The sequence below is a fragment of the Ceratotherium simum genome, chromosome 20, assembly GCF_057802395.1.
Source record: "Ceratotherium simum simum isolate JZ-2026a chromosome 20, ASM5780239v1, whole genome shotgun sequence".
NCBI lineage: Eukaryota > Metazoa > Chordata > Mammalia > Perissodactyla > Rhinocerotidae > Ceratotherium > Ceratotherium simum.
Genome location: NC_141919.1, coordinates 22,503,791 through 22,516,323, shown reverse-complemented (window position 1 = coordinate 22,516,323; position 12,533 = coordinate 22,503,791). Strand labels below are relative to the sequence as shown.

The 12,533-nt window shown below is 40.4% G+C and overlaps 1 protein-coding gene across 6 annotated transcripts in view; it reads right to left on the bottom strand.

Annotated features, from left to right (window-relative positions):
- KANK1 (KN motif and ankyrin repeat domains 1) overlaps nt 1–12,533 on the bottom strand; it is a 201,550-nt gene that overhangs the window by 64,765 nt on the left and 124,252 nt on the right. Inside the window, exons 3-4 of one of the 6 annotated variants that reach the window (XM_087444526.1) lie at nt 4,015–4,059; nt 1,823–1,995 (exon numbers count right to left, since the gene is read on the bottom strand). The exons of 3 other annotated variants lie outside the window; for them this stretch is intronic. The gene's annotated coding sequence lies outside the window, so the exon portion shown is untranslated. The remainder of the gene's footprint in view (nt 1–1,822; nt 1,996–4,014; nt 4,060–12,533) is intronic. 2 more of the 6 variants (XM_087444527.1, XM_087444528.1) reach the window with 2 other exon arrangements.

Genomic DNA, 12,533 nt, shown 5'->3' with positions numbered 1-12,533 from the left:
AAAAAAAAGGGTGGAGACTGGGAGGACTGAAGAAGGAAGAGTGGAGTGGGGAGATGAGGGGGCAAAGGAAAGAAGCTCAGCGTCTGGGATTATCCAACTAATTATACTTCTAAAAGCCAACAACAACAAAATCTAAGCAAAACCCCTGTTTGCTGGTCCCTTTCTAGCCCCCTGCGTTTGCACTCTTGCTTCATAATGGCTTGTAAGTACCACCATTTAAGGGCAAGAAGAAACAAGCTGCATGTGTTATGGGCGAATGAAGTATGTGTCAAGGTATTTGGATGGAGGTGTGCCCAGAATCCTCCCAGTCAAGCTTCATAAACTTTGGTCCAAGGTCCTCTCCTGTTATTGAACTTCTTCCACCTGGCAGAAGATCTTTATCTCAGATCCAAATTGGTCTCTCCCACCCTCCCTTAAACTGAATAATAAAATCAAAATGAGGAGGAAGCCTAAAATTAGGAACAACAAGCACATCGCTGGTAAAATAACAAGATGTGCCTGTCCCTGGGCGTGGATCCTGGCAGGGTCTGGGCAAACACAAAAGTTTTATATTGTGTATCGATTTTTCCCAGTTATTGTTCTGCCTGACAGGTGGCCTCAAACCAGTCTTCTTAATGATATGCAGATTCTTATGTCAGTGCATTGTATAAACCAGAAAAGGTCTGGCCATGATCCATTCTCTGCTACAGATCAATAAACTGCTTCTCTCCCTCAGAGAAGACTGCAAACTAGTAAATCTTAAGTGGTACAAGGGTGGCTTAGTTGTGCTCGCTAAGAAAAAGCACTCCTTCGAAAGGATTTAGGAAAATACATCAACAGAGAAAATAAAGAATTTGTCTTCTCTATTTTAAGGGATTGATCTGCATTGAAGGACATTTTAGTAGCTCCCCAAGTATAACGCAGAGAATAATGTAGACACTGCATGAATTAACCCCATAAATACTTTACAGTAGCTTAATATGAAACAAATATGAAAATCAGCTCACTAGATCTTTTCTAAGAACACATGAATGGAAACAAATAGATGAAATTGAGGTTTGACAACCACTCTAGGCTACACTGCCACCCACAGAAATACCACGGCCTTGGTTAGAACCAAGAAGAAGATGATGATGACAACACTGATGACAGCTAGTGTTTATCGAGCTCTTACTAACATTAGTTACTGAAATCTAAAATGTCATCTACTCTCAGGTACACCATTATTTTAAGGACTATTGATTTAAAAAAAGACGTTAATTAAATGGTGATAAAATGCTTTTTAAAAATTATATTAACTGTAAGACATGCTCATTTCAGAAGTGTTAAAATGTGAAAAATGTGCATCTTAGAATTGGCTAAATTATGTTACATTCAAGGCACTTTTTAAAGCACTTAACAGTTATGACCTTATTTAAACCTTACAACAATGCTATGTAGTAGTAAAATCCTCTCTCCCCATTTTACAGATAGCAAACTGAGGCACAGGGGGGTTTAGAATTTGCCGAGGTAACACAGCTAGGAAGTGACAGAGCTACATTTACAGCTAAACAGTTCAGCCCCATGAGCAATTGAGCTCATGCGCCAGCCCCTGTGGTTATGTGATTGAGAGTGAGGGCACTATTGCTTTAACAAATAAGAACTTACAGGCCTAAATGAGGGAGGGCCCTTTCAAGGGAGTCACCTGAGGGATGTATACGCTTATTACAAGGACACTTAGCTCAAATCCCCTTTAGATAGAAAGTTAGGTTTCAGAATTTTATGTGATATTGTTTTTAAAGCAATTGTATTTCCAACTTTATTCCTTGAGATGACATGTTTACGAGCTTGAGGAGGTACTTACATACAGGAAATGTCTCAGTACTTAAACATCACACATTCTTCTCGACTCCACGTGATATTAGCCTGATTATCGACCTTCTTCCTAGACTTTGCTATGAATGTCCTTTGACTCACAAAATTAAGTACTTTTTCAACCGAAAAAAATTTTCCACCACTGAGGATAGGCGGGAGGCTCTAGAAGGAAGTATAGGAGTTTCAAAAATGGATAGAATTAGATATAATTAGAATAAGAACTTGCTGCTCAAAATGACAATTATGAAAGGGGAAACAAGCATTTTGGTGTGAAAGTTCCAGAATCTTTTTTTATAACATGTCATAGTATTTTTTCTTCACTTCATAAAATTAAGGAAGCAATATAAATAACTTTACCTAAAATGTGGAAAAGACAGAGCATGCAAAAAAATAATCACCTACTATCTCCCAATCCTAACATAGCCATCGTTACCACCTGAGGCTATTTCAGTATATTATTGGACTGTGTGTATATTTCAATTACCTTAACGAGTTTTAAAGATCTACAACATCCTAGAATGTGTCCCAGCCACTATGTTGTTTCTATTCTGGAGACATAAGATAAAGCCCTGTGCCATTCCCAGATGTTCACACACGAGTGCTGGAAGCAGACAGAGACTCAATTAAAGGAGAAAGCACTAGAACAGCAGTGTATATATACACACTTCAGCTCCAGTCCACAGTACGGTGGTCCTACTTTGCCCAAAAAAGGTGGGACTGGCCAAAAACTGTATTCATAAGGGACCACTTGGCCTAAGTCTTGAAGGATGAATGAGTGTTTTTTGGGGCGAGAAAGATGGAAGGGCTTTCTAGGCAGAAGGAACGGCACACGCAAAGGCGAGAGACGAGCAAGTGCGTGACAGGTAGTTGCTGTGGCTCCAGCACTGTCTGCTTACACAAGCACTTGGTCGTAAAGGAAGTGAACAGCCTGAGAGGAAGATGACATAAGGAGACTGGGTGCTACAGAGAAACCTCAAGGCAGCAGATTCTGCAAAACCCAAATTGAAAACTACACACGGACACAGAAATATCTGTACCCTAATAAAAAATGCAAAGCTCATTTATTTCTTTAAATAAGTCGGTCTTTCAAATAGTCATCCAAAAACCTGTCCAATTTATTATACACATCTATGATTGCCCACACGTGTCTGTCAAGAATTTAATTTAAAAGCAACTTAATTATAAGTATGTTTGAGTGCAAACTCTGACCACAGTTCATTATCAGATTATCTTCTGGTGATTTCTAATATTGGTTCCTACCACAGGAATTGTGGAGGTAATGTTAACTAGCTCTTGGTTATTTTGCAACCAAATTACCTAATTATGACCCAACCCCATCTGGCCGCCTCACATACATACACAGATAATTTTCTTGGCATAGGTGGAGGGAAATCTCAATTACCAATCAAGATCTAAATTAGAATCCTACCTGCATCCTGGTTTTCATTTATAATGTAGAAAAAAAGTTGGGTTTTGCCCATTAGAGAAATTTTATGCTGTGTTTGTTCAAAGTTATATTTGCAACCTCCTTCCTTGGGGTAACATATTTAAGAGGCTGGAGGAAGTACTTATATCACAGGCAGACAATAAAGAGAAAATATGTAAGAAGCAACAGTAATTAAACTCATTCACTCTTTCAACAAGTGAGGGCCTAGGATATGCCAGGCTCTGTTTCTGGCACTGAGGATATAGTAATGAACAAAGCAGACATTCCCTTCCCCCTCACCCAAAATAGTCTCACTAGAGATCTGTGTTTTGGGCGCCTAAATAATTTAGGTTCACAGTGTGCTTAACAGATTGGCTGTACTATAAGCCAATTCCTTATTTATCTTTTCTGCCTTATTTGAAAAGAGTTCTCACGTTAAGATCTGCCTCCTCATGCACCAAAGTGGGCATGGATGCATCCAGCCCTCCCACAGACCCTCCCTGCCCATCCACACCCACTCTATACCATGGAAGTACGTCAGTATCTTTCCAAGAGTGTGCATAAGGGCAATGTTGCCAACAAACAGGTTAAAACCATCTCAGAGCCTGCAGATGCTTTCGGAGCCCTGCACTGGCTCTGCACCAGCTGGGTTGCCCGGACCCACACAGTTTCCTGAACACTTAAGAAAAGTGATGCTGGCAAATCTTCCCAGGAAATGTTCTGTGATGAGAGTTTATCAGATCATAACAACTTACGCTGAAAACGAGCTGCTCCTCTGCAAAAAAGGGGTAATAGACTGTCTGGAGAAGAGCAGACAAATGAAAATTAGAATTACTGAAGCTTATTTTTTTTTAAGTTTATCACCTTTATGTTTTTTGTTGACTTCAGAGGAAAGTAATTTTATGACTCAGTACAGGCATATGAAATAGTATTTATTGATTTGCTTTGGTTCATTGTAATAGGTTTAGGGAAAATAGACCATAGCAGAAACCTAAACCTTAATTTTATAAACATGTCAATATTAGTGAAGTCTTGCTCTTACTGAGCAAGAATCCCTACTCGTGGTAGTTCGAGTTAAAACATCAGTGCTTTTGCCTATTCAAATATTAAAGAACCAAAATGTAACAGCCACAGATGTCAGAGAATTACTTTAGTGCACTTTGAAAAGCTTTGGTCATATCCTATCTAAATTATTTAAAATGTGCAGTTCTCATTTATTTACTGCTATAGCACACATTTTCCCTTTAATTCATCCAGGATTGGATTCTTATGTGATATTCTCTGTGATTACTCTTAAACTGATCAATACTGTTAATGACAAGTTCAAGGGTGCCTGGGACTGTCACCAAGCAAAAGAGGATCATAACACATCCTTAGGTTCTTAACTTTCAAACAGTGGTTCTCAAAGTGTGGTCCCCAGACCAGCATCATCAGCATTACCTTCCGGGAATTTGTTAGAAATGCAAATTCTCAGGCCATCCCAGACTTACTGAACCAAAAACTCTGGGGGTGGGGCCCAGCAGTCTGCATTTTAACAAGCCCTCCCAGAGGACTCTGATGCAGGCCCAAAATTCTCAAAACCACTGCCTTAAAAGATAGGTTAACTGGAAAAAAATTAAGTCCTAAGGCTCCAAGAGCCAGGAATGCCCTCTGATTTTAGGAAAACGGTAGCCAATGATTTAGAAAACATCCCCCAGGAAGCCTGACCTTTTTCCACTCATTTATTCAAAATATATATTGATTGGGCACTCAGCATGTAAAAGGCACGCTGCTGGGCACCATGGCAGTGAACAAAATAGACTCAGTTTTCTACCTTCCTGGGGCTTACAGGAAGGAATTACACACGTTACAAACAAACTAGCAAATTATTAACATACTATGCTAAATGCCATGAGGGAGAAAAAACAGGTGTTGAGTGAGAATAATGGAGGCAGAACTTCTTAGGATTGAAGTTGAGGGTATAGAGATGGATGGGAATGGGTCCTTAGAGGCTTCTCTAGGGAAATGACATTGGACGTGAGACCTGAGGGATGGAGAGGAGTTAGCTGGGGAAGTGTGGGAGATGAGAATGGTCCAGGAAACAGAATAGGGCCCAGAAACAGACACAATGCTCCCATATGATTTTTGACAATGGCATATAAAACAACTCAATAAAGGAAGCAAAGTCTTTTCAACAAATAGTGCTACAGCAATTAGCCATCTATAGGCAAAATAACAAACCTTGATCTTAACCTTTCACCTTATACAAAAATCAATTCAAAATGAATCTTAGTCTTGAATGTAAAACAAAACAACTATGAAACTCTTACAGGAAAACACAGAAGATCTTTAAGACCTAGGGCTTGGAGAAGAGTTCTAGACATGACACCAAAAGTAAGACCCATAAAAGTAAAAATTGGTAAAGTGGTCTTCATCAAAATTAAAGTCTTTTTTTTCTGTAAAAGAATGGCCCAGGGCCGGCCCCGTGGCTTAGTGGTTAAGTGCGCGCACTCTGCTGCTGGTGGCCCGGGTTCGGATCCCGGGCGCGCACCAATGCACTGCTTGTCTGGCCATGCTGAGGCCACGTCCCACATACGGCAACTAGAAGGATATGCAACTGTGACATACAACTATCTACTGGGGCTTTGGGGGAAAAAAAAAATAAATAAAATTATTAAAAAAAAAAAAAAAGAATGGCCTGAAGGTTCTGGGGCAGGAAAAAGCTCCATGCACTTGATCAACTGAGTTTAAGAAAGAGCAGACTGGGCTGAGAGGCAAGGTAAGCAGAGGCTGGATTATGAGATTCACTGGGCCTTGGTGGCCATTGTAAGGAGACTGGTTTTATTCTAAGTGCAAAGTAAAGTCATTGAGGGGTTTAAAGCTGATGAGTAAATAAAATAAATATTATTTTTAAGTGTTTGACTTAGGCTTCTTACCACCTCTAAGGAGATGTAGGTTGGGGTTTCTTTAGTTATATTATCATGGGCAAAGGACACTGGATGTTCCAGGAATGGTTTATTCAGACTTCACAGAGAGAATTTCAGCCTGAAGATAAAACCAGTTCTTTGATTTTACTTTGATTTTTAAAAATTTTGTTTTCCACTCTTTAGAGCAGACAGGCTCAGCATGCCAAACACAAACTTCCCAGATGTTCTTATGTTTTCCCCAGAACATACAAGTTCCTACTTATTTAAGAGAAACTTACAAGAGGTCAAGTGCCTAACCCAGGAAGTACTTTATAATTTGCTGCTTGACAGAAGTGCCCAAAATGTTAAACTGTGTTATCAATGTAGCATACCCACTTCAAGTGAAAACGGTTATGGGAAAAGCTGGGACCAGAAACTGATTTCAGAGATTTAAAAACACAGAACTAGCATCGACGGCGCCCCAGCCACACTCAAGTTCAAGTTGCCCTTCACATGTCATACAAGCTGTTCCAGCGAATCTTGAATGTTACTTTCCTTTCCTTGAAATAAATCTCACTTAAGCTTTTCTCTTTTTAATGTAGGAGGCTCAGAACATTCTCCGCTTTTTTATTGTCACGGGCTTTCCTGCTGGGACAAGCACACTTCTTTCATGACTCCGCAAAAGTCCTCTGACGTTCATCTACCCACGCTAGGCGGGCTAATTCCAGGGCAGAGGGTGGGGGGGGGGGGGGCGTTGGCATCCACCACAGGGAGTTTGTTTCAAAATAGGAAATGCTTTAAAACCCTTGTTTCCTGCCGGCATCCCATTCCACAGAGGGATGCTTTGGATAACAGCAGTACGGTGACAGCCTGACCAATGACAAGCTACACCCAGGAGGGAGAGCCTTGTCCCCTGGTCACTATGGGAATGGGGGCCATTCCCACCAATTTCAAATGGTCCGAGGCCACAGATGTGTCCTCTGAGAGCCAATCTAAATGACATCAATCACCCAACACTTCTGCCATGTTCAGCTGGAGAAATGCAAGAGGCCAAGGGAAGCCGACCGAGCAGCTGGGACTTAAATCCCTTCCTCCTCCCCCGAGGACCTGCTTCTCCCTGGCCCTGATTCTCTCTTCCCTCTTCTAAAAGGCTCTGACAGCAATGTCTCAACTCCAGCACAGCAGCAAAAGTGCCAGAAGATGGAACCTGCCAGAGAAAAGGCCTCACCTCTAACCCAGGACAGAAAGGTTGGGCTCAAGCCAGAAACACAGGCTGAAGCCATGTCCCAAGGCAGCTGGCTTCCAGAGTGTGCAATCTAATGGCACTACAGAGCCAAATGCCATCAGCTCCTGAAATGAGTGCCTTGGGGCATTACTGAACATTTAGCCTCCTGGGCAATAATGCCAGTGGGTAGGATCTGAGGCAAGGAGGAAGCTAAAGGCAAGATCCCCAAACTTAGAAAGACAGTGAACACTGAGATCTAAATATCGGGGGAAAAAAGGCCTGTCCGTGTAAGTGTATCATACTAAAGCAAAACTAATTCACAAACATCTGTCTGAAACTACAGGTAGGGGGTAGGAAGAAGCAAAAACAAAATGTTCTAGCCATCAAGGGAAGGTAAACGTTCATTAATGGCAAAATACCTATTATTTCTAATTTAAGGTGTCTGACATCTCAATTACATAGCTTCTATTTGTTCTACACTGTTTTTTAAAAATAAATATAAAAACTATGTGTCGATAGGCACTTGTGTGTGTTCGTTAACACCTTCTAAGCCCCTTCATACTCATCTGCTTGACTTGTCAAAAAAGCAGGATCCTGGGCCCCACTACAGACAAACTGAATCAGAATGTGCATCCTAACAAGATGCCCGGGTGATTCGTCTACACACTGAAGTGTGAGAAGCACAGGGTTAGCCCTATTTTCCCCATCTGGCCTTAATGCTTCCTAACCGGTTACTTTCCATCCTGAGGGCCCACAGCAGCAGTTCACAACCCTGGCCGATCATTGGAATTACTGTCCAGGCCCCACCACAGACCAATTAAATTACTCTCTGGTGTGGGACCCAGGCAGAAGCATTTTCTCAAGTCCCGCCCCAGGAGATTCCAACGTGCTACGTTTGAGAGTCACTGGTCTATTCCAGTGGTTCTCAAAGTGTGGTCCCCTGGACCAGCAGCATCACCATCACCAGGGAACTTGCTAGAAATGCACATTTCTTTCTTCCTTCCCTTCCTTTCTCCCTCTTTCCCTTCCTCCCTATCTCTCTCTCTCACACACACACACGCACACACAAACTATGACTATGCTTATAAAAAGGGACTCAGTAAAACTTTAGGAACTTCTCAGAAGGCAGGCTTTCTGGTATCTCTTTTGCACAATATATTTCGCACCTGAAATAAAAATATTTACGTTCTATAAGGATGGCCTAAAATTCACTTAAAAATGAGGATAAAGCCAGGAAGAGTCACTTCTAGGGGCTGAGGGGGTCACAGAGTCAAAGCGTGCAATGGATGTGGAAACCGGTTTAGAGTGGTAAATAAATTCTAGTCCTCCATGATGATTTGCGGGGTTTACCTGATAGCAATAGTGTTTCCCCAAATCTGATAATACAGCATCCCAAGACTTTCCCCAGAGATTCTGATTCAGTGAGTCTGGCATGGAGTCAAAATTTGTATTTTTCAAACACATCCCCAAGTGATTCCTGTTATCAGAGAAGTTTGGAAAACACACTGCCTTACAGGACTCTCGTTCCCTAGGTCACTGTTTCTCAGTGTGGCCCTGGACCATAGTGTCAGCATCACCTGGGAGCGTATTAGAAACGCATATTCTTGGGCCCCACCTGGACCACCGAATCAGAAACTCTTCAGGTGGGCCCAGTGGTCAGTGTGTTAACGAGCCCTCCAGCCGATCTGAAAACCATAGCAAACTCGTACATCTTTTAAGCGGAAACTACCTGCTCTTATTCAAACACCTAGTTTTTGGTGAGAAGCACAAAGAAACGCTGCCCTCATCCTGGGCCCGGGCCTGTGCCTTTCTTATGGAAGGAATTGTCCTCCTCCAAAGAACAGGATGAAGGAACATGCTGAAGACATACTTTGGTTGTAATCATAAATTATTCTAGTGGATAGGAACAGAGTTGAGCACACTGTCAAAATGAGAGCAGTTGTGCTAGTGTGGTGGGAGTTTTAAAAAATATCATAAAATTTTACTTGTAGTGGGAAGACCATCTATCAGCAACAAGAAACGAAGAAAACGCTAACCATCTAATATGATGAGGCGTGTTGATCTGCCTAGTTGCCATCCTTTCTCTCTCTCTCCCAGTACTATTGTTTTGTCAAGAATCACCTTTACCAAAAAGGTATGAAAATCAGTTCACAGTTCCATTATGTCCAAATGCAAGAGAAGCACCTGACAACCTAAAGAACACAAGACCTAAAGAACACAACAACATTTACAACACAGGGACCGATTTCAGAGGATTCTTAAAACCCCCAAAATCAAATGCAAAGTTTTGTGGTTTTTAGCAAACACACATTGTTCAAGGGAGAGGTTTCGCTGCCTTTATTGGAGGCCCGGACCCAAGGAAAGTCAAGAACCTCTGAATTTCCACATATTTCATTGGACACAGATCCGGACAGAAGGCCTAACAATTTAATGTTCTAAGATATGAAAGAAAATCCATTCCCTTACCTGGAAACCTCTTTTTCTCTGGCTGCCTGTGGGAACCGGGAGCTCCTCCACAACAGCAGAGATGGAAGATCAGAAAAGGAGCAGCCCAAGACCAGGAGCCTAGGAACCACGTTTGCATTTCAACCTGGCCTCCAACCACCTCCAGGATTCTGGGAAAGTGACTTAAATGCTGTGGGCCTCTGATTCTTCATGGCGGGACTGGGACAGCCCTAATGACACATCCAGGCCTGACAGACATTCTGTGACTCTGCTCGTCCAAATCCTGGGCTCCCCCAGGGCCAATATTGCCAAATAAAGACAGACCATATGGGACACTGTGTATGGGTCAGCAGGACACAAGTCTTGCCTCACAGGCCCCACCACCTCGGGAAGCTCCGGCACAGCGATGACCAGCCAGAGAATTCCCTCCGGTCAACACTGAGGACACGCTGAAACAGCAGTGCTCTCGTTTCTCCAACTCAGCTCCCAGAGTGGCCGCTTTTTTCCTACCCATTCCAAACGAAGTTATCTTTCCTCCCTCAATGTAATAGTACTACGTTTTCAACAATCAAGAATAGTATAAGAAAGAAAGTAAAAAATCAGCTATAATTCTACTACTATCAACATTTTGGTGTGTAGCTTCTCGATTCTTCCTTGTGCTTACAAGACACATGTATACATATATATTTTTTCCAAATATGTTATTTTAATTTTTTTGGTTTTTTTTATTGCCGAGCAATATTTTTTATTAATATAGTACGATCTGCTTATGCATTCATCTATTGATGGACAATTGGGTTGTTTCCGGTTTTGGACTAGTATGAATAAAGCTGCTATGAATACTCTCAACACAAATCTTTCTGTGAATGTATGTTTAAATACTTAGGAACAGAATTACTGAATCACAGAGAACGTGTGTTTAACTTTATAAGAAACATCCAAACTGTTTTCCAAAGTGGTTGTAACATTTTACATTCTTGCTAGCAATGTATGAGAGTTGGGGTTGTTCTATATCCTCACCCACACTTGGTACCGTCAGTCACTGTTGGTCATCTCCTTGTGGTTTTGATTTGCATTTCCCTGATGACCAATGATATCAAATATTTTTTCATGTGCTTAGTGGCCATTCATGTCTCTTCTTTTGCAATGAGTCTGTGCAAATCTTTCGCCCCTTTCTTATTGGGATGTCTTTTGCTACTGAATTATAGAAATTCTTTATATATTTTGGGTAAGAGTGCTTTGTCAGATTTGTGAGTTAAACACTGTAAATACTTCTAGCAGGTTGTTGCTTGTCTTTTCCTTTTCTTGATGTTTTTTGAAGAATACAAGTTTTAAATTTTATGAAGTCTAGCATATCAGTTTTTTTCTTTTACGGTTATTTCTTTGGTGTCTTTTATAAGAAATCTTGCTTGCCCCTAAGATGCAAAGATTATATTTCCTGTTTTCTTCTAGAAGCTTTATAGTTTTAGCTTTTTCATTAGGTCTATGCTTCATCTCAAATTAATTTTTGTATATGGTATGAGGTAGGGATTGAGGTTCATTTTTCTCCATATAAACAGCCAATTGTTTCAGCACCATTACTTTATTTCTTTTAACTTTTATTATAGCCATCTTTGAGACAATACCCATATCTTTCCTTTTTAATGGTTGCATAGTATTCCCTTTCACAGTTGTGCCATATTTATTTGACCTTCCTTTATTATTGAATATTTAGATTATTTCCAATTCTTTCATATTACAAACACTTTGAGGAACAGACTTTTTACATACAGCTTTGTGAACCTGTCCAATAATTTGCTATGGATCAATTCCAAGAAGTGGATTTACAAGATGAAAAGATAGAGCCTGTATATTCTGAGGGATAATGTCAAGTCACCTTGCAGAACAGTACCAATTTAAACTCTCACCAAAACTGTGTGAGAGGGTCAATGAAACTGGAAGCCATGCCTAGGTTTATTGCTTTCAATACAGTAAACATACCCTCAAAACAATGCATCGGAAATCTCTCTGTATACAATTAACATGTTTTCATTAAATTTGAACTTAGTATAGCAATTTTAGTTGTTCAACATGGAATTCTACGTTTATTCTTCATCCTTGGCTCAGAGTAATTTATATTTTATAAAACTCAATTCCTGTAAATAATATAAACATTGTCTCTGGGAGTAAATTTACAGAAAATTTTTAATTTTCTCATCCAGAAGTCTAAGAATGAGAAATTCTTGACTGACAGAGTGCTGCATTACCCACATTATATGGGGTTTGATGTGTAACTAATTAATCAGAACTCAGATGTGAATAAATTCCAGACTTCTGTCCTAAGACTGAAGAGGTCACTGTGTTGAGAGAACACACTTAGTCAAGTACATACAGTTGGACCTATACACCCCCAAAATAAGCAGATGCTTAGGGAAAATGCTGATTAACCACAGAAGAAAGTTCTAGCTATTGCTGCTACTATGAGGCCAGATTCCTTAAATTAGTATCACAGAAGCAGAAATTAATATAGCCAACTATGGATTATATAAAAAAATTTTTTTTGAAGCTATGTAACAAAGATATCTTTTTAAAAGAAAGAGAGCTAAGAATGTAGGGGAAAAATATAAAATTTATATATATTAACACACATATTTTGGAGGTGCCGGTATAGAAATAAAGCCATGTTCTTAAAGATATATGAATATACCATATATAGTGTTGTATGATCATAACTCTTAGT